Raw genomic sequence first — 24,319 nt, 5'->3', positions numbered from 1 at the left:
TCTGCATTATTGTCTTAGACAAATGAGCAAAGGATCAGTGGATATACAGCAATTGATCAATCAGGAGTTATTGCACAAACATTACCAGCCTCTCTTAGGTGGCTGTTGAGCAGAAATGAGTAGATGATCTTGGATGGGTGATTGTTTAAATAGAAAGTTTTGTTTACTTTGCATTTTGCATTTTCTGTCGATTTAAATTGGCCATCTGCTACTACTATATTGTAACGGAAACAGATCGGCAACAATGCTAACAATCCGTTGTTTAAAAGGGATTTAAATGGTACACATGATGACCAGTCATTCACTTTTGAAAGTATGGAACCAACAATTTTTTGCTCTGTTTTATTCTAGATCCTTCTGCAGTGATGTACACAGCAGGCAAAGACCATTGATTTATTCAAACAAATGCAGTAGCCATGTTCACGCTGAATGACATTTTGCAAGTTTTCACTATTTACTGGTGGATGAAGTTTGGAGTATTCAATGGATTAGTTCCCCCAGTACTGTAGCCACAACAATGCACTGTGAGTTATAGACTATACTATGCCAACTTTTTATATTTGCTGTGCCTATATTTATGAAGCTAAACTAGTATTTAAAAGTACCTTATCCTTTGTTTTTAGTTTTGGATGGTGTTTAGTTCACTTGGTGTTTATACTGAAATGCATTTTAAAAGCATCAAATGCTGTTTAGTTATAAGTGTGTTTCCTGCCTCTTGGGGCATTCAGGAAGGTTCAGGCGAGCAGCTGTCAGTGTGCGGGCAGCTGAGGTCGATTCCACCCTGAAAATAGAAAGAAACAAGGCTGCGTTTTGGCCTTTGACTCCTGAGGAAGCCTCAACAGCCGAAGCCCCATGTTTCCTTTTCACTCTCATCATGGAATTAACCTCTACTGTTTCTGTACAGTATACATGTCTGCACATTTTCCTACTGCTTTATCTAATTCAGGGTGCCGGGGGCAGATGGATTCTATCCCAGGAAAGCAACGGGCACAAGGTAGAGTAGACCCTGGACCAGGACACCAGTCTGTCACACACAGTCTGGCAAACATGGGGAGAACATACAGACTTCATGCACACAGCACCCCTGGTACTGGCCATCATGCCTCCCCTGTGTGCTGTACATACCAGCATTATGTAATGACTTCAACTAAGCAATGTCATTGTACTAAAATAACAGTGAATGATTTATTTTATATTGATATACTGTATGTCGATGCAGGATTTTTTTTTTTTTTTCATTTTGGGAGCTCCCAGGTCTTGCAGTTTGAAATACCGCTGGCAGTACAGTTTAGAAATAAAGATCTGTGTGGATGCTTAAAAGCAATTGTAAAATGTGTCATCTTGAAAGCAAAGGGGAAATAAAAACTGTGATCACTGCAACCTGCAAACATTGGTTGCAGAAATCTTCTTTCAATATTATTCACCAAACCTTCTCTGTACCACAGAAGATGCACCATTTCTGAACTGCTTACTCCTTCAGGAGTTCTCAGTCATGAGATGAAAACACCAACATTCAATTTTGAATGAATTGAAATGAAAGAGTCTCGTAAGTGTACAAGATTAGCCTTTGGATTCTAGTTTAGGAAGAAGATGCTCTCAAATTTAAACAAATGAGTAATGAGACCTAAAAAAAAAATAGTGACACACCCTAAATTAAAATTTTAACTAAGAAAGATAATTTGTGTATTACAAAATATATTGATTGAGGTAAACCGATCCTCCCTACCTCCACCCACCAAAAAAGAAGTAAGAATATGCCTTTAAATATTTTAATCAATGTTTATACCATCCTGTGGGATCGAGGCTGACAATTTTCCAGCTTTGCAGCAGCTGTAGCTGTTCTGTACTAATTCTCTTTGCCCTCACTCACTCGCTCTCTCATCTCCACCTCTCCCTCTCTCTCTTTTATTTTCTCTCTCCTTTGGATTTCAAATCATGATCCTTTCTGCTGCAAAGAAAACTCCACCTACTCCGAGCTCACAGATGCTAATGTACTCTAACACTGACAGTGCTAGCTTTTCTCTCACAGATCCAGTCCCAAACAAATACAGCAGGCTGGTGGGGAAAGATGGGCTGTTTGCCTTAGGAAGAAGCGTGTTGATGTTCCATTATCTTCTATTCTCCTGCATGGTTTTCACAGCCGAGGATTAAGAAACGCACACATTGGATTTCTAATCATAAAGGATGCTGAAGTCCCTCTTCTCTCTTGTCGATTCCAGGGGAAGGACTAATGTACTTTCTTACTATTAAAGATATCTGCCTAAGAAACAGTCTTCAGCCTCTGGAGGCATGATTTCCTAACTGATGTAGCTCCATGGACACTAACCTCCTTGTGGATTTGAGTATCTGTAGCTTTTTGCTGTAAATTGTAAAGAAGGAACAAACAGAAAAAAAAACACCTTCTTTCAGTCTCTGTGGTTTTCTGAGTTGCATGGAGCAGTGATTTTTTTGGGGGGCATCTGATAAAGAGGTAGGATACCCTTTACATTTCAAATAGACAGTAAGGACATTGAGTTTCCAGTTGTGTACACTTACTATTTTTGCAATTGATGTGAGTTTTATATGATGACATTTTTAGTACTGTTGCCCAGGTGCAGAGTCTCTTTTAACTACATAAAGGCAGATTTCATAATTATTCCTGATCATTTTAGGGATTGCTGTAACTATATTTTCAGAGATCTGCAATTTATATAGAAAGGTTACTTCATTTAAACTCCCAGATTTTAGACAGCAGAACTATTCAATATTCGTCAGGGACATGTCTTAATACACATCGCGTGCAGCACTCCTGTAAGAGTGCATGTGTTGAAAAGTGAGAAGCAGAGGTTTGATGTCGGTGAGCTCTGTTATCACATGTGCTCAGTATTTGGTTTTACCTCTAGTCGATTTCATTCATGTTTATCAGCCAGGTGACGTGCAACCCCCCCACCACCGCCACCAAAACTGTAGATAATCTGTTGCATTTTCCTGTGGGATCTAACATTGAACCTACTCTTAAAACTAAAAGCACAAATATTTTATATTTATATGCATCCAAAGTGAAATTGAAGTGTTAAAGCAGAATTCTATGCCAGAACTCTACAAGGAAGTGAGTGTTATTATGGTATTGAGGTTTTAATTCACTTAATCTATTAATAAAGTCATTCAAGTCACCTAATTCAATGCATCTTCCCTCATGCAATGTGTGCTGAAAGTTACAATAATAAGGTTTCTGACCTGCTGCTTTGAAGTCATTGACATGCATTCCTGCATGTTTTTATATAACCTTGTGGGATCATCACAGTGCCTTTGAACTCGGCCACTGGTTTTTTTTTCCCCCGTTTTCTCAATTTCTCATTTTCCAGTGAGCTGTGGTAAAGCTCAGATAAAGGAGATTGCTGCTTTCAAATGATAAAGCCGAGGTGCACTTTCCGATGCCATTTGCAATCACTAATAATCAATGAGCCTTCAATAGGCTATAATACCTGTTTGTGATATAAATTCATGCAATGAACAAGAACATGTCTGAGAGATCTGAACCGTTTTTATTCAGGTCCAGGCCTGGGAATAGGTTTTTAAAACATGGCTAAAGTTTAGGATGCATGCTTTAATTTTTAAATACTTCCTACAATATGTTTGTGTACGGTCACAATCGGACTTTGTTTACAGCGCTCATTTCATTAGCATACACCTCTTATGTAATTCACAGGTGCTTGTGAATAAAAAAAGAAAATTGAGCTGAAACATTTTGTGCCAGAAATGCTTCTACTTTGGCAACAATAAAAAAGACAGAACTGAACATAAGTATCAGTGTTAGAACCATCTCTAAATTTCATATAGAGGGGTTTGTGTTGCAAAATGACTACCCAAAAACTAAATTTCAGTGTAAAAAAGTCTATAATGAGCACTTCTGGGAAACCTGGCTGGCTGCCCAGTCTGTTAAGAGAAACCCCTACATGGCTGGAAGGAAATCAATTGACAGAGGTACAGAATTAGCTGCCTGTTCACCCACTGAAACAGAAGATTGGCACTGTCTTTAGTACAGGCACATACTGTACAAGCTCAGCACAGAGAAGCAGAGACAGGAGTGAAAAATTCTAGCCCTCTGGAACAGGAGATATCACATCTGTACAGGAGATCTAGGTGTTCAAACAACAGAATTTCAGCCAACTTGGACTGGAACAGAACAGAGTTTGGACGCAGTTAAAATGAAATGGGATTGACTGTTCATAAGCAAGGCACTTGACAGTGCAGGGTGATGGCTGTGTGATCAGTGAGCCACATATTAAATTAAGATGGGTTTACAGTACAAGAACAGGGAGCAGGACTACAGTGTCTTGCTCAAATCCTTGGTAAGCGGTCATGTAGTAATATTAGACTAACAGGGGAGTAGTATTAATTATAAATGAAATGGTTTTTGATCCATTACTATTATATAGAAAGCAATAAAATAAAAAGACTTTCAGGTTTAGGGGTGTATAAAGCACACATTATCAGAGACCCTGGTACAACCACCCATCAGCATCACACAATAGTCACAAAATAAAATAGTGACCCTTTTGCACCATCATTGCTCAAACTGTCAAGTTTGTATAGATTTGTCATGCAGACAGTGAAATCATACCTAAAGAGCAAGCATGTGTTAGCCATCCTTTACACTGCTGCAGGAGCCTTATCCTTCAACAGGGACAATTGTATCCTAAATGCCTACAGTAGCTGGAGCAGATGTCTCTCTCCACATTTTCAAAGATCAAGTAATTTACTCTTTTCTTTGAAATGTTAGGATTTTTGTACAGAGTACAGTGATTTCTAAATGTAGACTTGGAACACCTATGCCAGTTTTAATTTTAGTTGTTTATGTGATATGCTTTTGTAACATCAAGTCTTTTTTCTTTCTCCACTGACATTTGGTAGGAGGCTAAATCGCACTGCAGTGAGTAATCTGGAGTCCAACAGTTAAATGCCCGCTTTAAACTAAACAGGTTTTTCTTTTCCCCTTTAAAAGGGATAAGACTTCCTATCAAATCCCTTGGTCTCCATACAGAATCCATATTAAAAGAGGAAAGAAATAAACAATTCCTTGACTTCCTTTTGAAGTCGCATGTCATGCAAATAGAATGTGATGCTCAGAGCTGCAAAGTTCAAATTAAGCACCAGAAGGCAAGAATCAAATAAACCAGAATAAATCTTTAATATGAAATCGCAAACCAAGATGAATAAATTCAAAACCTGCTCACACTTAACAAGGAATGTCTTTAAACTAATGTGGAGGGACAGGTTCAATACGTTGCATTTACAGACACATCAACTACTCTGATACATTTAGACTCTACTTGTAATGCAGACATTACCCAACTGAATGTGCAGGGTGATGCCAGGAATTATCTTAAAAAGAAGGGAACTGACTGCAATACATTTTGCTTCCTTATTTGATATTCCGTATTCCTGTTGAGCTATCTTCCAACAAAGAGGAGTCTGTCTCTTCATCTATTTTTGCTTGCATACTGACACACTCACCTCCTGCTATCTTCCATTTCTCTTCATTCTGCGTATGCAAGAGAGAACGCCAGTATGAGCTTAACTCCCCAATCACTCACCTACTGCAACGTGTTTTAATTGGGGGAAAAAAACAAAATGTCTAAATGTTTTTTCCCCTGGTCGTGTGGACCAGTCTATCCTGAAATATCTTTATTAGCTCCAGCTGGCATATTGCTTTTAAGAAAAAAATGAGAATCACAAAATCCTAATTAACAATGATAAACTCCGATATAAGCAGAAATTAAGTCCTGTAGTTAAGGCCAAGATGATTTACAGTAAGTCGATGGGAACACTACGGTATCTATCCTTTGTTGTGCAAAAATGACTCACGGGAATTGCAGGGCATCTATGATTTTGGAAGTATGGCCAGTGAGAGATGCCAACTCTCCTGTAGGTGTGAAAAACAACAAGCTGCCACGCTGTAGGTGCGCTGGTGAAAAACGGGTACAAGGTCATGGGAGCAAGATGAGGGTCGGCTGTCAATTCCAGATTGCATGAAGCCGTAAAGCAGCAAGAATGTAACGAGTATCCCGTGCCCAGAATCCAACTGGGAGAAGATCCAAGCAAAGGAGCCCCATCTCCCAAAACCTCAGTGTAAGTGTTGGATCTTAGAATGTTGCTTGCATCCTGTGCAGGTGCTGGAGTAATGGCAGCTACAGATATTTCCATCACATTGTGTTTGGACACCGATGCTGCTGAAGCAGCACTGGGTAACAGGAGCTATTCTGCAGCCAGGAGGAGATGCTTCTGCTGGGATGAATGCAGAGCCCTTGCATGGCAGTACAGGTGGGCAGCTGGTCGGTGTGTGAATTACTGGACCTGCTGCAGTCCAGTAATTCATCTCAGCTGTTAAACTCGTCATGGCTAAAACCTGAGAGAAATCTTGGTAGGAGCATCACTAAAGTTTCTCATTGCTTATACTGTCAGAAAGTCTAAAGCATCTGGTTAGAGCCTCTTTTGTGCTGTTTCTTTCAATATAAGTCTTAAAAAGTCACAGCTTGTTCAGGGCTATACTATGTTTCTGGGTGTTCATCTTGGCCAGATATATTTACTAGACATTGTCGGAGGCTGCTCATACATGAATTAAAATATAAATATTTTCCTTCTTCACTCTATAAAATGGAGCTATACCAGTATGTGCATATATACTGTACATTCTCTCTGAACATTTCCAAAAACTTCACAAGTATAGACTTGCCTCTTGCCTGTGAAGTTACAAATTCCATAAACACTTTACCCCTACCCCTGTGTTTGGCTTTTGCAAATGAAGTTCAGTGTGCCGTGATGTCTCTTACGGTACACTTTCTTCATTCTCTTTGTCAAAACACTTCAACCATCTGTTGTTACAGCCAGATCACCATGGTTTCTTTTGAAAAAGCTAAAGAGGGTATAAATGCTGCCAATGTGCTTAATACACAGATGTATCATTTTATTTGTATTGGGGCAAAAATGAACACTATACTTGAGACACAAGAAATGGAAATAAATATCCCAGGAGGTTTAGTTCAAGGACTCTTGTGTGAATCTCAAGCGATCTTCTTAGAGGTATTTTTTTTTTTAACGCGATGGTTATATCTCGACAGGGAAGATATTATGAATTACTCTTTAAGCTCTCTTTTACCATTTTTCTTTTTTTTTTTGTAGTGCAACACGAAGGTAAAACCTGCTATCAGGATGTTGGCAAGCTGAATGGTTTAAGAAATGAAGTGAGCTGAGGAAGTGAATTCATTCATTATTTGATTTCTATCTCCAGAGGAGAGCTTCTGAATTCCCTATATAACAAATGCTACACAAGTGCCACTGGCGTGCTATTAAATGCACAATAACACTGCATATCATTTTATGCAGGTTTGCACTGCTGCGGTGCTGTGCAGCAGGCTCTTGGCAAGAAGGAGATAATATTGAAATCAGGCACTAAGTGTAATTAAGTGTCACCCTTTAGGATGGCCATCCTCTCTGACATTATTATGCACTGTGATTTATGATGTGACAAATGGTGGAGGAAAAAAAAAGTTAATGTTTGGAAATAAATATGGTAAACTTTGTCTTGTGAAATATGAGCTGGGGGAAAAATCTAATTGCCAGATACTGATTCGTACTGGCAAAGAGGTATGGAGAGCATTGGGGATGCCAGACGTTGGAGTTGGCCTCACCCATTGATTTGACTTGGCCATTCCTTTCCATGTCCTCACTTCTCCTTACCCTGTGAAACTCGGACTCGTAATCCTTCCTGGCAGTGTGTGGCGGAGCTGGTTCAGACACGGTGACGTCGGCGCCCTCCCTGCGCGTAGCAGGGACCTCGGCCGGCAGGGTGGGGGAGGTCTCCCTTAGCTCGTGTGGCTGTTTCCCTGTTGCGTTTCGCCGGAGACTTGGGTTCGCGCCCCAGGTGTTGCGGGACGAAGCGGCGGGGTGGAGAGGCAAGAACACGAGCCCGCGCGGAACCGCGATGGTCACAATTCCCTGGCATCCCTGTCTGTATCCCTTCTCTCCACCTCCTGCTGCCCCCTGGATAAGTCCTCGCTCTGCTGGGGGTCCTGACAGACTTGTCCTACAGCTGGGGGACTGACTCTCAGACAAGCTAAAGCTTCTCACGCCCTAACTTCCCGATAAACACCCCTAATTATGTTATCCCTCGGGAACCAGGAATGATTTCAGCAAGAGAAATATTGATAAGAGCAATCCCATGTGTTTGTGTTTAGAATACAAACAATCGGCATGAATTTCTTACTACCGGGTAGGTGTCATTTGCTTTATACATTTGCCTGATTAAGGTAGCTTGCAGCGAGAGAGCCCAGTCACTGAAAGCCACTGTTTTGCTTTGCTCTGGACCCACCAGCTCATGGTGGTCCCAACAGCTAGTGTAATGAGTTATAACAGTAGTCTTTCAAACAATTCATAATATTTTTCAGACATAGCAGGGACATTTAAATTGAATATTTTAGCCAGAACACATTACCTTCAACCGCTTTCCATTCCCTCCTGAGATTCTGACTGTTTATTATAAGCCTGTTTATTCATCATATGATGTTTTTGTTCTGGTCTTTTCTGACTGTGACCTCCAGGGCACCAGCTGGGCAGAGAGAGTTTAGTCACTTTTAAGTAGCTTTGTTGCTGAGAAATTGATTTTATTCTTTTCTGCAGAAAATGTATGTCTTGGCAGATCTATAAATATACTCTTACAAAATTGAGTTTTGGTTTGATGTACAATGGTGAAAAAATGCACCGATTGCTAATGTCTTTTGAATGGCAGCCTGCTTGGTTGAGAGCTTGATTTTATTTGCATTCTACCAAAAGTCAGTCCAAGGTTGAACCTGCTGTAGCTCATGGGAACCATAACATGCACTACGAAGAGGAACTCTGTTTTCTATTAATATGGATTTATCTCAAAAGCAATGAGCTTTAGGAAAAGAGCTTTTTAAGGGAAGATATTAAATCAATATTCATAGCTAAAAATAGTTTTAAGAGCTTTCATTTAGAGAAATATAATTACCTTAATAGACACCCTGCAGACTCTCCAAAAGTATTTTCATTTTGCAGTGACCTATCATGAGAGAGCTGTAAAATTGCATCCTGGTGCCACATAGCAGTTTTAATATTCCATCTGGTGAATTAGCCTCTGTTGTAGTGTTTTATTTTTACTGGTGAAGACTAATCAGCTAGCTGGGGACTTATGCCTGCACCCTCCAGTTTGGTAGCCGTGTAAATAAAGCAATCAGATGTTCCTGTCAGGGGCAGTGTGGCTCCTCCAGAGGGCGGACTGTATCGGCAGGTTATAAAAAGATTTCCATGACTGCTGATGCCCCCACACTCCTCACCACACACCCCCAGCCCTCCCCTCCAGGGCAGACTTTGAGATAATGGATTGGAGTTTTTACACAGTGGTACACCTACCGAAGAATTACTTTAACTTTTGTTGGGAAGATTTATTTAAGTCCAGCTCAAAACCGATTTTGAAGATTCTAGAGGACGCTGACAGCTGAATGACAGAAAGCAGGTGATTTCACTTTTATGAAGCTTTAAGGCTCTGCATGGCAATGTCAAACCTGTGGTGCATTTATGACCATACATGGATGTTAACAACAAACCCATAGCGAGACCATACCACAGTGAAAACTACAGTATACCTTTAATCTTAACCCTAACCCAGGTGTCCCAAGTAGACACAATTCAACAGCTTTTGACATGGGAAATATGACATTGGTAGGTCCCTTTCCGGCCCGTAAAGGCCCATGGGGAATGGGGGGCAAGGGCCACCATTTTTCTGAACCACCAGACACTGGAGGTGGAGGTGATGCGGTCAGCATCACACATTGGCTGGCTTATTACCCCTGGAAGGATTAACCCCCGGTACATATTTGGAAAGCAGCCTGAGTGGACCTGGGAGCCGTCTGGAAGGAATTAGAGCAAGTTCCCACCTGTGATTGAACCCGAGACCTTCCAGTCAGGAGCTAGACACCCCTGCCATCTGAGCTACTACAGCTCCATGGAAAATATTAAGTTCTCCTAATTATGCAACTGAATGATCTAATTAAGCCATTCAAAGCTCAGCTGGATAGAACGGTTTTAGGACTAGGGTTGCACATTCCTAACTTTAGGATAAAAGGTATGTAATCCTACTAATATTTCAGGACATTTATTATTTATAACATCATTAATCACACAATAATAGATTGTTTATAAGCAGTTATTATATGGGAGTTATTGCCTAATCACACATCTTGGTTCTAATTTTTGTTTTAGAAATTACTTTTAACAGCAATGGAAAACTGAAATCTTTTTAAACTAGTAAATAGAAGCCGCAATCTGGCAAGCTCAAATGCAAATACCATTTCTCTCTGTTGGTTTTCTACCTTGTTTTCAGGGCAGGAAATAAAGACGTGTGCTTTCAGTTACAGATGATTCTTCTTGAAAGTGCTCTGTTTTTTCCGTTTAAATTTCAGCAGCAACATCACACTCTCAGAAGGCTTTTGAAACTTAAGGGAGATAAATTGTTTCCTTTGTAAGGGGGTTTAATCTTTTAATTGCTCTGAACTTTTAAGTGTAGCCTAGATCGCATTAAATCATTGGTAAATCGACTCAAGATATTGTAACAATAGCAGTGGGGACCCAAACTCATAAACCGGTCAGTTATGAGACCAGAGACCTCAGAACTACACTACCCTGCCTCCCATATCCAGTCATGTACGGAACAGTAATATTGTTGCGTATTTTTCTCAATGGCTGTTTAACTGGATTGCTTTTGTCTGCATTGGAGGGTCAAATCCTGTGACCAGCTTGGTCCAATCAGGAAGAGACATGAGTTGCATTTTGACATTGAAATGACAAGCGTATTTTTACATTTCCTTTTAAAATTCTCCTTTCAGAATGCATTTTTAAAAAACTGAATGAATCATATTAAATCATCTGAGGATCCTGACAAGTAAGTAAATGTGTGTAACAATGTATTAATAGGTTTATACTGTATAAACTCTGACTTCAAGACAGGACATTTATTGATAGAGCCCTTGATACCCAGGAAAACCTTCATGCATTGTGATTGGTTTCCCTTGAGGAGCCCGAGAGTCTGTGATACCCACATGCCTCCACTAGAGGCCGCCATAAAGAAGCCTACATATTTGTTTTTCTTGTGATTGCACTGAATGTGCTGATGGGGTTTTATTTGTATAAACAGTAAGTGTAATTTGAACCCCTGTGTCCTCAGTGAGGCAGGACCATTAAACTAGAGAAGTTGTAGGCACTCTGTGTATTCTAGTAATGTATGTACTTGGTAAAAGTTTACCTGCCCCAGCCTGTAGGCAGAGTAGAGTATAGCAGCCATGTCACCCTGCAACTCACAACTGGCAACCCACTGAAGCTAAGCAGGTGTGAGCCTGGTCAGTACCTGGATAGGAGACCTCCTGGGAAAAACTAAGGTTGCTGCTGGAAGAGGTGTTAGTGGGGCCAGCAGGGGGCGCTCACCCTGTGGTCCACGTGGGTCCTAATGCCCCAGTATAGTGACGGGGACACTATACTGTAAACAGGTGCCGTCCTTCGGATGAGACGTAAAACCGAGGTCCTGACTCTCTGTGGTCATTAAAAATCCCAGGGCGTTTCTCGAAAAGAGTAGGGGTGTAACCCCGGCGTCCTGGCCAAATTTCCCATTGGCCTTAACCAATCATGGCCTCCTAATAATCCCCATCTATGAATTGGCTTCATTACTCTCTGCTCTCCTCCCCACTAATAGCTGATGTGTGGTGAGCGTTCTGGCGCACTATGGCTGCCGTCGCATCATCCAGGTGGGGCTGCACATTGGTGGTGGTGGAGGGGAGACCCCATTACCTGTAAAGCGCTTTGAGTGGAGTGTCCAGAAAAAAAAGCGCTATATAAGTGTAAGCAATTATTATAATTAAATTATAATTATTGTCTTGAGGGCATTTGAACTCCAGGGAAGATAGAGTTTCTCTTGTTTCAAATTTTTTTTGTCTGCTTCAACCTCCAGAACCCAAATGTGTTTGTGTGCAAGGGACCTCAACAATCATTCTGAAGTGCCAATCTTCCACACACTGTATGCACATAAGTATATATACTGTATATGGAGTGTGCCATTCATTTTCTCAATTCCTGTAATTCTCCAACTTTACAGGATGCAACGAAATGTCTTTTTGCTTTTCCTTTGGGAAAGAAAATTACAAAAGAACCCTCTAAGAAGTGAGTACCACTTCAGTCACCATGAAATTACAGGACAGCAGCTGTTTAAATGGCAGTGCATTAACAGCAGAACCAGAAAGTGAAAGGTCTGTCAAAGCACACCACCACTGAGCTTGTCAAATCAAGATAGTTCCCCTGTTATCTTTCTGTTCCTCTTTTGGCTTTCATTTATTTTTCTGCCTTTTCTTTCAATCTTTCTCTATGTGGCAGTTGAAGGCCAGGATTAGCGTGAGGGTATTTCTTTCCTTTGCTTTTCCTCTTTCCCTGTAACTTTTGGAGGAAGTTTGGACAAAATAAGTGGGATGTTTTGTAGTTGAAGTAATCATACTAAGCTGACATGTTTGGATACCATGAATCTAAAGAAACATGAAATACAAATACTAGAAGCCTACATCAGAACTGAAGAAAACAATGGATTTATGTAATAAGTATTTTGGATTTTTGTCAAAATGTAATGTACCGATTGGATAATATTAATGTAAGTTGTAATGCAGCGCTGCTAATAGGTTTATTAGTTGTCCTGAGACTGTGCAGAGGTCAGACCACTTCAATCTTTTGTCCTTTTTATTAGTTAGATCTTCCAATTATTTTTTACATTTTGGCTGACAGCGCCGACCCACTGACCCACCCTCACTCCGCGCTGCTCTTCTTTCAACACGCTGTGGTCTCTGACAGACAGGAGGTTCAGCACAGACTGGGGAATTGGGAGGGGTCGCTGTTTTGCTGACTATCCCCCGGGGCAGGTAGGGTCTCCTGGTCACTCTTCAGTAGTGAAGTGACCGAGGCTCCACCCTGCAGGCTACAGCCTCTCTCATCTCATCAGGTAGGACTGACTGCAGAGGGGCGCTCCCCAGAGTGAAGAGTCTGAGGGTGGAAAAGTGAGCCATGTCCTCCAATCTCTTTTCTGCCTCTGTTCGTTGAGCCAGTGGACATGCAGCACGTTCCTGGCACAGGAATCTGGCAAGGGGGCACAGAATTGTCCATTAAAAGAATCCCATTTTATTAGCATTGTATTAAAAGTGCTCTCCCCAGTCCACTCACGTACCGGTGTTTGGATGTTACCCACAACATCCACGTGATCAGCTGCAGTGTTGCTCTTGCGTGTAAGCGCGCCTCGTGAATATTGTTTTCCTGAAAAAGTAATCTGGTTTGGGAGCTGCTCTCCTTCGTAATATGATTTGAAATTAGTGAACAATGCCTGTGAGTCCAATTAGGGGAGAGATGGGATGGCTCCTCTGAGGAAGCGATTACTGTATACAGTGAATGCACTCAGTTTTGCAATGCAACTACTCTGAACAGCAGAGAAGCAAAGTGCGGGAAAAGAGACACCCACAGCCGACACCAGTTTCAGGACACCACTTAGCCACACGTAGAGGACAGAGCCCAGAAAGCAGACACATTATATGAAACTGTCCATATCGGTGTGCTTGTCTCTGTGTGGTTTGCAAAGGGTGCTTAGTATGTTTAAGGCAAATGGGAATCCTAGCATCTCTTCTTTTTACTGTAGGTGCTGTGTCCTTTCTGAATCTGATAATGTCATGATAAAAATAAGCTGCACATACAGTACAGTATTGCACATGACAACAGTATAGCTATGTATGTAAAGGAAATTATCTTGCCATTGGAAAAGTAAGTAGCAACCAAACAAGCTAAATGGCTAAAATGGCCCCCTCCAATTCATACATTCAAATTTCCCTCGAGGTTAATAAAACCAATCTGGACACTCAAAAGCTGCTGTGATTGCAAGCCACTGCCAAGGACAAAGGTGTTCTCTGGTCTTAATCATTGTCTCTTTGATGTAACTCTTTGGTTTGAGTTTTGTTCAGTTAATAATAAAGGGGTATATTGGAATGCGAGTTAGTAAAGCAATTTGATATGTTTGCGAACATTACTTGTACAAGATGTCAGTTCCAGTAACGTGGAAATGTTTGTGTCGATTTTCTTCAAGATACGCAGGCTGGTCTTTGTGTTGTGGTTTCTAGTAAACCTTGGCAAACGTTTAATGCAATTCTCTTGGATATAATTATGTAACATCTTCTAATATGAATTGCACAAAGACGACTGATTTCAGAATGAAATACTACTGAACTCAAAGGAATGGCATGAGATGTCAAGCTGCAGTCCAGTCAAGTCTTCATTAGCTATCTTAAGACCATATTTAAAAAAATACATTAACTATACTACTATGGTTAACATGCCTATTAACATCGGGCACGGAAGGCTTATCGACTGTAAATGTGGTCTGGGTCAAATAAAAAAAAAAAGCACATGAATAACTGCCTTTTTGAAGTTTAATGGAAGACATTAGCATCCGCTGTGCATGATGTCTATGTACATCCATACATCACCAGAGGGATGGTGATGGCAGCTCTGTAATATTAAAGTAAACAAGTAGGGAGCATCATCACAGTATGCCATGTGGCTCCTCGCTCCCTCTTGCTTCAATTGCCTAGTTGAACTCCCAGTATTTGGGGACGAAATCAAGCCACCTGTGCTTTTTACTTCTCAATAAATTGCCCTTTAAAATGAAGACTACCTGCAAAGCCCCCAGGGCCCATGGCCTGGCGTTTTTTGTCCACCATTCATGCCGCCAGCGCTGGCAGGGTCTCCCACACAGGCCGTGCCCCCGCTGCACCGGAAAGCCAGGGGCTTCAGCCCAGCAGCTCCGCAGCTTCGATTGCCTTGGAGGATAGGCATCCTCCTCCCCTGTGTGAGAGGGAGAGGGGGAGGGAGAGGGAGGGGTTCCTTTCTAAATGATGTTGTCACGTTTAGGGAGCGCCGTTCCTCTTTTATCCTTGATGTGCTTTCACAAGCCCGTGTCCCTTTCCCTCGCTGGCGCCCTGCCCAAGCAGCTCGGACTCCTTCTCGTCTCCTGCTCTGTCCTCCAGTGTCTCCTGCAGCCTGAAGGACATGCCTCATGAAAGATGCATGTTGTTTCGTTACAGGCATGTGTTTATACCGATATTAAATGTAGTCTGTGCGGATGCATTGAGGCTTGGAGACGTATGCTCGGATATCCCATTCAAATCGGATTTACAAATTAATACCATACCCCCTGTCATTTTTTGTCATCAGGTATTCATGCTATTATGCATCTTATTACCGCCTCCCTAGTGTTAGCACAGGAGGACTAAGTAATCTCTCTTCACTAAAGAGGCCCTCCCAAACTGGCCCTTTAATTACAGATTTAAGAACAACACTGCAGGCAACAAAGTTTAATGCTGCCGAACTTTGGTCCAGCATTTCAGTTAGTTTAATGTTGTGATTGAGTTACCGTACTGTGGATTTTTGCAAGAATATCATTTTTGGCCACACAAAGCTACAGTATATGGAAAGTATTTTGTAACAATGTGAATTTTAATATAGAGATACAATGCCACACCAGTTTCTGTCTTCAAATGCAGGGATAGGGTCAGCTGTCACTTTGCACATGAGTGTTTTTATACACATGATAAATTAAAATTGAACAATCGTATAAATTCACAAAGCGTATTCCACATGTGAAAAGCATACCTTCAGGAGTAATTACCTACAAGATTAATGACACCTTATCAATATATTGAAGGTTAACTGAAATTTACAGATGTCGTCTGGATGACTTGATATTAAATGTTGCTAAAAACTGTGCAGTTAATGGATTTGAAACATAAACCTAACCGCAAATGTGTATGTTTAAAACTCCAGACCAGCACTTCCATGTAATGTGCTAAATTCTTTTGTGATAAAATAATTTATCTGTGTTGTGAAGGCTGTACTTCAGCTGTCTGCTGTGGAAATCAAAAATAGACTTTCTCTGCAGTATAATCATATTTATTGGATTTTCAATACTTAGTGCTGTCTGCTTAGTTTGCTCTTTAGCACACACCACTTTATGAAAATTCAAAATGCTGAACCAGCGGACGTAGCAACATTACCTTCATTCCTCCCAGAGGATGTTTTCGAGGGCAAAGTTGAGGAATACTGGCAGAGCAGTTCATAGATGCTGACAGAGCAGACACCTCCACTGTACCTGCCTGCTGGATAATTGGAGCCGTTCACATCTCTGCTCTGTCAGTCTGGTTTTGTCTTTAAAGGCAATATGTCTATCACCCGTGGGGAAAAAAAAGATAAATACGAATTATGACTCAATGAGGATGGATTGTTATAAGGAAAGATACGTGCTTGGAAACAAACTACAAAGGAGACCATGCACAACATGTCACTGTCAAGTGTCATTAACTTTATTGATGCTTTTTGTGCCTCTTTTTTACTTAATTGGTAAAGTCTGTGGATATGTGCTCAATACAAAGCACACAAAAAAAAGTTAAAACATTTTATCCACGGGGCTGATGGTTAGACAATAACAGAAAAAAAGTTGTCAGAGTAACTGATAGTGGTGCATACCTGCAGAGATGCATGTCTCTTCATCTTCAGGAACAGGCTTATTTGGAAAAAAAAAGCCATGCTAGTCACATATCTCTATCTCAAAACAAATGACACAATTCACATTTTAATGAATAATAACTCTATCTATATATATACTGTAGAGGGCCTCTTCTCTCTTAAACCCTGGCTGTTCTAATTAGATTTTTAAATAGATGACGCTGATCAAAAATCCATCCACCTACTGCACCTGCATGTCAATCAGTCTTCCTGCCTGTCTGTATCCGTGTGCCAAACTGTATGAGCTTTCTGTATGTAATTGGAGAAAACAAGCCTGAATGTGAAAGTTGTCTGGTCTGTTTTAATTTTCTACTGGACATCTATTAGTTCCAAAATGACCTTTCTGATGAATAATTCTCTGAGGCCTCTAGCCTGCACAGTAAACCTTCTGTCAGTACATAAAAAATGGTTCTCGCTCAGTAGTTTTGAATCGGGTTCATTTTTAACTTGAGTGAGCCACAGAATTCCACCTTCCCTCCTTCCCCCTTCTTAATAACATTGTCGTGAGCTGTGAACATTAATCCCGAGATTCCCCAGTGCTGGAAAGCAGTTTAGCAGTTTCATTTAAAAACAGACCGGGTGAAGTTATACAGAGACTAAAATTTTACTTAAAGTTGTTTTGTTTTGTTTTTTGTCGAGGAGGCAAAATAAACCAAAGAATTTGCTCACTTATGTTTGATTTAATGTTACTGGAACACCAAAAGGTAGTACTGTAATTGAGTTTCCTTGTATACTTTCAAAACACTTTGCTATAAGGAAGATTTTCTTCTTAATTTGCTGAAGGTATTCCTGGAATGATGAAGGTTCTAATTAGGTTGGAAAATCAGGTGGATTTCGAGCAAGAGCAGAAGAGTTTGAAAGTGGTCCCAACTCAGATTTGCAATGGAAAGCAGGTGAAGGTCCTCTGACTGATACATCGGTTCCATAAACTGAACTGTGAGTGTGTGGAAACCCTTGTGCAGTAATTCGCAGTATTTATACCCTACAGATGTGTGAGAAATGTTGCTCAACGTTCAGGGAAGGAAAGAAGACCACGCCTAGGAGAAATAAGGACTTTCCCAGCTCTGCATTGTCCTAGTAGCCTCTCCACGGCCCGTTCTGCCTGGCTGTGGCATTCTGATAGCCTGGATCTGCCAGATGGACTGCCATTCCCTCAGCAAGGCAGATCAGTGCTGGAAACTCAGTGCTCCTGAAATGTTTATTGCTTGATTTCTTTTTAGTAGTCGTGCTTCCTGTGTTTGACATTCAGAGCCTGTTCATGAACGTGCTTCACCATGGCCCTAGTAAATTCTTCTTGAAAAGAGCTCCTGCTGGATTTATCAAACGCAGTGAATAAAATCCTGGAGACAGCCATTAAAAAAAAAACTCTGACCTCTTTTTATCTCTAAGGAATACACACTGGCTGAATTGTGAGTACAGAGTTCATAGGCATACTTTCGCTTTGGATAGCATGATAAACTCTTTATATTGATGACCTTGATCTCTCTCTGATCAGATCAAGACTTCTGGCAAGTGGTATGTACAGTATTTTATAAATATATTTTATATATTTTTCAGCAGTGAGCATGGTATTAGCATTAACAAACAACTTGACTTATCTTCATTAGAAATGATCCATTCCTTAGAGATATCGCCAAAAAAGAAAATAAAACATTACACTGACAATTGTTTTATTTTCAGCTATTTTTTGTTTGCAAAGTTCATTCCTGTGTGACAAGAAAGGGGGGATTTCATACCCTCTATGTTGTTTAGATTTTAAAAAGCAATGTTTTGTGTTTAAGAGATCAGTTGTTCACCTCAATTCAGTTTCTCAAAAATAGCTTTAGATTCTTGCAAGATCAAGAAGTCTCTCGTCTTAATTTCCAGACCCTGGCAGAGGGCCTCTCCTGTTTTCACCTGCTGCACTTTTCTGGGTACACCCTGTGTGTGAAGGTTTCTGAGATATTCTGAGTTCTTGTGTGTACTGAGGGATTAGCACAATCCTACCAGGAGGATGGGCTGTCTTTGTCCAACTTCTCCCTCTTGACCCCTAATAAAGCTGCACTTGCAAGAATAGAAGATTGCACTTGCAGACCTCTCAAGGGTGTTGAGACCTGGAGGCACCTCAAGGAACATGCATTTCATTAACTGGACCCGCTCTGTGAACACAAAGTGCCCCAAACTCAAAGAAGCTCCCAAAAAAAGCTTAGAAGATTCTGACTGCCTGAAACGAAACAAAAAATGGCCGAGAGGCATCAACTGCATTTGGAGATCTGATAAGCAGTGGGTCAAAATGAAGAAATATCCCCTCCCTCCCCCCACTCCACGGCAGTAACTAAAGTCTAGGAGTTGATGTTTTATAAAGACTAGAAAATACTGCCAGTATTTAGACCAACTATGCCAGCTCTGCCATCTCCATACCATAAATGTACCGAGAGGCTTTAAAAGGGGCTCCATGATTATACATGTATGTGCCCAGCCCCAGTGCACATCTCTTCACCACTAAGCTTTGTGGTCTTCTGTGCCTCATTGCGTTCCCTGAACATTTACACACAATGTATCCTGTGCTTTTTGCACCCATCTGCTGTCATCCATCGTCTGGCTGCAGACAACATTCCCTGCCATGCGAGGCTGGCGGTGCACTTGGCTAGCTGTGCAGGCGGCTGTGAGCCTCTCCACCCTGAGCCCTTCTTCTGGCCTTCCTAGAGGTCTGGAGATTGTGACTGGCTGCTGCTCCCTGTGGTTCTGTTCTGAATGAGTCTGCTGCCAGAGACACCCTCTGGCGGATGTCTCCTAAATCCCCAGTCGTTGGTGCAGTTGATTGTGTGCAAGTGCCCACTGTCAGAAGCCATCTCTGGTCCAGTAAATGTTGACTCGGTTCCAGCAGCCTGAACCAAGGCCAAGGTCTGGGCCTTTGCCCAGCAGCAGTGATTCTGCAAGGTCTGCAAACTCTTTAGGTTGATGGTTCATTGGCACCTACTTACAAAGAAACTCTGGCTGCTTTGTGTACAGACCATGTCAACACTGATTTTGGAGACTCCTCTCTAGTCTGTTTCTTGGCATCCTGGTTTAACTGTGTTGAAATGCACTTTGGAATAATGGCCTCTGCTGCTTTGTTTACTTCTGTTCAGGTACTGCACTGGCTGTCAGGTGTTAGATAAGCAAAATTGCAAATCTCCACTGATGCATGGCTAAACACCAAGAGCTCCCAATGAATCTATGGGCTGACCTTCTTTCAGTATTCACTTAACATTAAAAAATGCAGCAAAATAAAAAGGCCAATAGTATGTATTCCAGGTACTTATTTGTGCGAGCTTCATTCCTTCCTGAAGGCCATATGCTTTCCATTAGCAGCTTGCAAGCTGTTGTTGCCAATTAATGTAACAGGATAATTGGAGATAGGCTGTGTAAAATGAGGAGTAATGCGTTGTAGCTTTATTTCCTAATTACTGTACACACCAATACAGTCAAACATGTAATTGATGTTTTGGAAAGGGCAGTATTGTTTATCTTGTCTGTTCCAGTTAGAACATTTCTGAGGTACTTTCAGGTGAATTTCCTCAAGCGGGGCAAGGCGTGGAGGCGGAGCCAGGGCGGGGGCGGAGCCAGGGTGGGGGCGGAGCCCTGGAGGAAGGGTGACGCCCCGCCTTTGTAGTCCCAGCTGTCCCGGCCTCAAGATGACGAGCCCCAGCTGGGCGGGCCCTATAAAGGCACACTGGACACGGCCCGCAAGGGGGAGTTTGACGCCGACGGTCCCGGAGGCGATTGGACCTGCGTAAGGCGTTCCTTTCCTTTTTGCCTGCCCCATCCAGTATTTTCGCCGGGGAAGACACTCCTTTTTCACGTACTAAGTTCTTTTTTCTTTTTGCCTTACGCGCCCTGCTCTACCAGGCTGGACCCTGTTAAACAGGGGGTAAGCCCAGCCTGGCTGTCACAATGCACAGCAGCGCATTAATTCTTTAGTCTTTTTTGTGTGTTATTTTCGGTTCTTGCAAACCTCATACCGGTGCCTCTGTCCCTCAGTTAGGGGCGTTGACTTTTTACCTGTGTTCGCCGCGGCTCCGCCCACTCCGCTCTGTCACACTTGTTTGGTTAAATACCAGTGGTCTGCGGGAGTTGTAGAAATACTTAATATTAAACATCTATTCACTTGAGTGATGAATGAGTGTTCAACAAATGTAAAAGAAATGTTACTGTCTTATTTCCAAATGGAGATAGTGTAACAAGCTATGTTTTCTACATATAATAAATTAGTGTTATAAGCCACTCTATTTTTGACAAAACTCTGACATACAAAATAAAGATCTTTCTATGTCCAGAGGGCTGAAAGCTTTGTAAAACACATGCCAGAACTTCAGACTCATATTACAATCCCACAGTACTCTATAAAGAGGTGAAGCATAGAAAAGAAGGCAGATTCAGGAAGGTTTTAGCTTCACTAACTTGCTAGACTTCTTTGAGCAAGGAGCAACTCTAATGGATTCAAACTGAGATTACTGTGTGATATGGTAGAAGGCTTTAATAAGGTTCCTAATAAAAAGCTAATTCCCAAATTGCAGGTGGAAGACCTTCAAGGTCATGCATACATTTGGAATAAGAATTGGCTCAGATTGGCATCACTTAATTAGTGGAATGGAGTAATCTGTGTTTGGGCCACCACTGTTCCTAATTTATATGAATGATCTCGATTCTGGTGCAGTTAAAGTAATCAAATTTGCCGTCAATACCAAAGCAGGAAGGTTAGCAAATGCTGTATAAGCTGCAAGAGAAATTAAAAAAGACTGAAGCCAAAGTCCAGAGTGGGAAACCACCTGTAATGTACAAGATGACCTGTAGACAAATGCAGGTGTTGAAAGCAGCTTACAAAAATATAAACTCATTTTTTATGAGAAAGCAATAAACGTATAAAATAAAAGTATAGAATTTAAATCAAGCATGTTATGTTTAAAGTATTCAATACACTAGTAAAACCTCAGAAAACTGTGTTTGGTTTTAGAAACCGCAATACCAAAAAGATATTACTGGTCTGGGATGAATGAAGAGATGAATGAAAAGATACTGTATGTTCCAGTTTGGTTTGCATTGAACAATTAAAAGACCAGAATCTAGTCTGAAACTTAAAAGTCCATGAAGGAGTCACAGTCAACCTAGTGGACCTCTTCAGAATCAACAGCAAAAGACAAGCTAGAGGACACAAGCTGCCCTCGAGTCCTCTCTTAATTAAACTGAGGACAGGGGGCACTGCTCTGCCTGCTGGAATAAGCCATACAGCAATGTTATTGAACCTGATGCCCTGGCATTCCAAGAATCAGCTGGATGGGGTCCTCAGGTCCATTAGCTCCCAAAAAACCCAAGTGGGCTACACGTCCCAAACGGGCTACTTGAGTCTGTAAAAGTTCTTACTGTACTGTATGTTGTTCTGCAGCTGCTCTACTGATACACTTTAAAGTTGCAGGTGTGGTGGAAGTACTGTATAGAGAGGTACTGTATAGGTAAATGTACTGTATAGAGAGGTCTACATGATAATTCAAAAGTAGGAACATGAATTGTCTTTGTTGGCTTTGTAAGAGGTTTACTGTAAGACCGCAACAACACTAGCAATGGCTATTATCTGCTATTATCTGCTTCACCGTGAAAGTCCAAAGCAGTCTAAGCCTGTTGCACTGCAGTGCTGGAGTAAACCCCTGACTTGCTTGCAATACCTTGTGCTGCTGGGCAAAGCAGAGGTATTACACGCTTGTCAACGCTACTGGCATCGTTCGGGCTGACAAGCAATCAACACTGGGAAGTGTATTGTTTTAGGTTGGGGCAACTGCTCCAGCGCTATGTTAAGGCTTTAGTAAAAATGAAGAAACCGTTGCTTCTTTTTTCCTCCAAACAAATCCTTTGGGTTTTAAAACCTGATGCCTGTGGTCTTTATCATGTAGTTTCAAATTCAGCTTGCATTTCTTATTCTTTTTTTTTTCAGATCTGGACCAGTATTTACATATTGTATTTTTTAATCTGAAATTCTGGCATCTTCCCACACATTGTGTGAACATCTGTACATACTGTAGGAGCTACTAACTGAGGTTTACAAGTTCAAGACTAGTGGCTATGCCAGATGTTTATCTGCAGTGCACAGGAACCTTTTGGTAAACTTGAGTTTAAGCTTAAAAAACCTGAAATGGAATGTGGGACGTTAAAAAACGTGGAAAAGAATGGATATACTTTCAATATACAGCATAAGCTCTTGATTGGACAAATACTTGCTCTGAATTAATAAACATGTCATTGAAACCATGTACTGTACACTTTTCAAACAGCAGTATCTTTTTTTTGTATAAGCCTTTTGTGATTGGAAGGAAATCTAGGGGATGTTTCTGGTATTCTATGGATAATCTATACTCTATGTTCGCTGTTGTACAGTAGCTTCACTAATCTAATTCTTAACTGTGTTAGACGATGATAAATCCAAGGCCTATCCTTTAAAACATTAACATGCAAAGTCCTTATAAACATTACATACAACTACGGTATCCTTGAAGTCGATCTTTGCAATGAGTCAGGATGACAGGGCAAGGCCGTGGTGGAATTTCTGTGTGTATGAAGCACACTCAGGTTTTCATCTGACTAAACAAAACCTGGGACTATTACATACTGTACTGTAAGAAAGGAATAAAAAAAGAAGAGGCCATTCAGCCTCTCTAGCCGTTCGGTAGCTTGTGATTGAATATGCAAGTTAAACAGATCCAGCTCCCTCTTGCTGGTCTATTACGCATGTGAGAAAGGTTGCAAGAAGACAAACAAAATGGCTGCTGGTAGTTTGTTGATCCAAATATGTCATTTCTCAAAAGATCCCAGGGATCATTTTCACTTTTTCTGAAATGACCTACCTCTTGGTCATGGCCTATATAGACTCCTTCTGAATATGTGTCCTTGGACCCTTGTTTCACTGTCGACCCCCAAATAATCCACCATCAGTAATTTTCAGTATTTCACATACTTGCTACTGTATCAAGTCCCCTCTTAATTTCTTGACTGGTGCTGAAATGTTGCAAGAATGCCCAGTAGAATAGTTTCTAAATAGGACAATGTTCCAGGCAGTTCTTGAGTGACTTATTTAATTATAAATCACCACTGTTGTCTGAAAGATAACTACAGCAAAAGCTAGGTAGTATTAGAGCACACTGTCATTAATAGTTGCTGCATCCCAACAAACATAAACCATTCCGTTTATTTTTATTTTTATATTTTAGAAATCAAGGTCTGTTTGATGCTTCCTAGTTCAAGGAAAAGGGACATTCATTTTCTATCTCTGTTCTTGCAAGACTGGATATCTCCCGCCATTAAGTATTTTTAGTAGAGTCAGCAACAAATTAAGGATACCTCTGCATGCCAGCAAGGCACTCCGACTGCACGATTCTGACCTATTAAAGCTTACTCATTTTCCTCAAGCTGCTGAGCAGGGGTGGTGTTACAAAGTGACAATATGGGAACTAATCCCCCAGGGAGTGATGATACAGAAACGTTAGCATCCCCCAGCAAGACAAGTGCCAGGAAGGAGGGAGGGGAGAGTATGTTTGTATGTGGGGGGAGAGGGAACAACATTAGTTTCAGTGTCGTCAGCATTCGAGAGCCAGATCTCCTGCTTTCCAGCCCACTGCTCAGATATTAAGGCAAAACAGTTTCTTAACATTACTTGCATACAAATAAACTATCTAGAATGTCTTGC

At 41.2% G+C, this 24,319-nt stretch overlaps 1 protein-coding gene across 2 annotated transcripts in view; it reads left to right on the top strand.

Moving 5' to 3' along the window:
- Positions 1 to 1,930: 1,930 nt before the first annotated feature.
- Positions 1,931 to 24,319, top strand: part of sgcd (sarcoglycan, delta (dystrophin-associated glycoprotein)) — a 177,271-nt gene continuing 154,882 nt past the window's right edge. For both annotated transcript variants that reach the window (XM_015349954.2, XM_015349955.2), the window contains exon 1: positions 1,931 to 2,470. The gene's annotated coding sequence lies outside the window, so the exon portion shown is untranslated. The remainder of the gene's footprint in view (positions 2,471 to 24,319) is intronic.

The sequence above is a fragment of the Lepisosteus oculatus genome, chromosome 11, assembly GCF_040954835.1.
Source record: "Lepisosteus oculatus isolate fLepOcu1 chromosome 11, fLepOcu1.hap2, whole genome shotgun sequence".
In the NCBI taxonomy this organism is placed as follows: domain Eukaryota; kingdom Metazoa; phylum Chordata; class Actinopteri; order Semionotiformes; family Lepisosteidae; genus Lepisosteus; species Lepisosteus oculatus.
The sequence above is the reverse complement of the archived record's forward strand: the minus strand, read 5'-3'. Positions and strand labels throughout refer to the sequence as shown.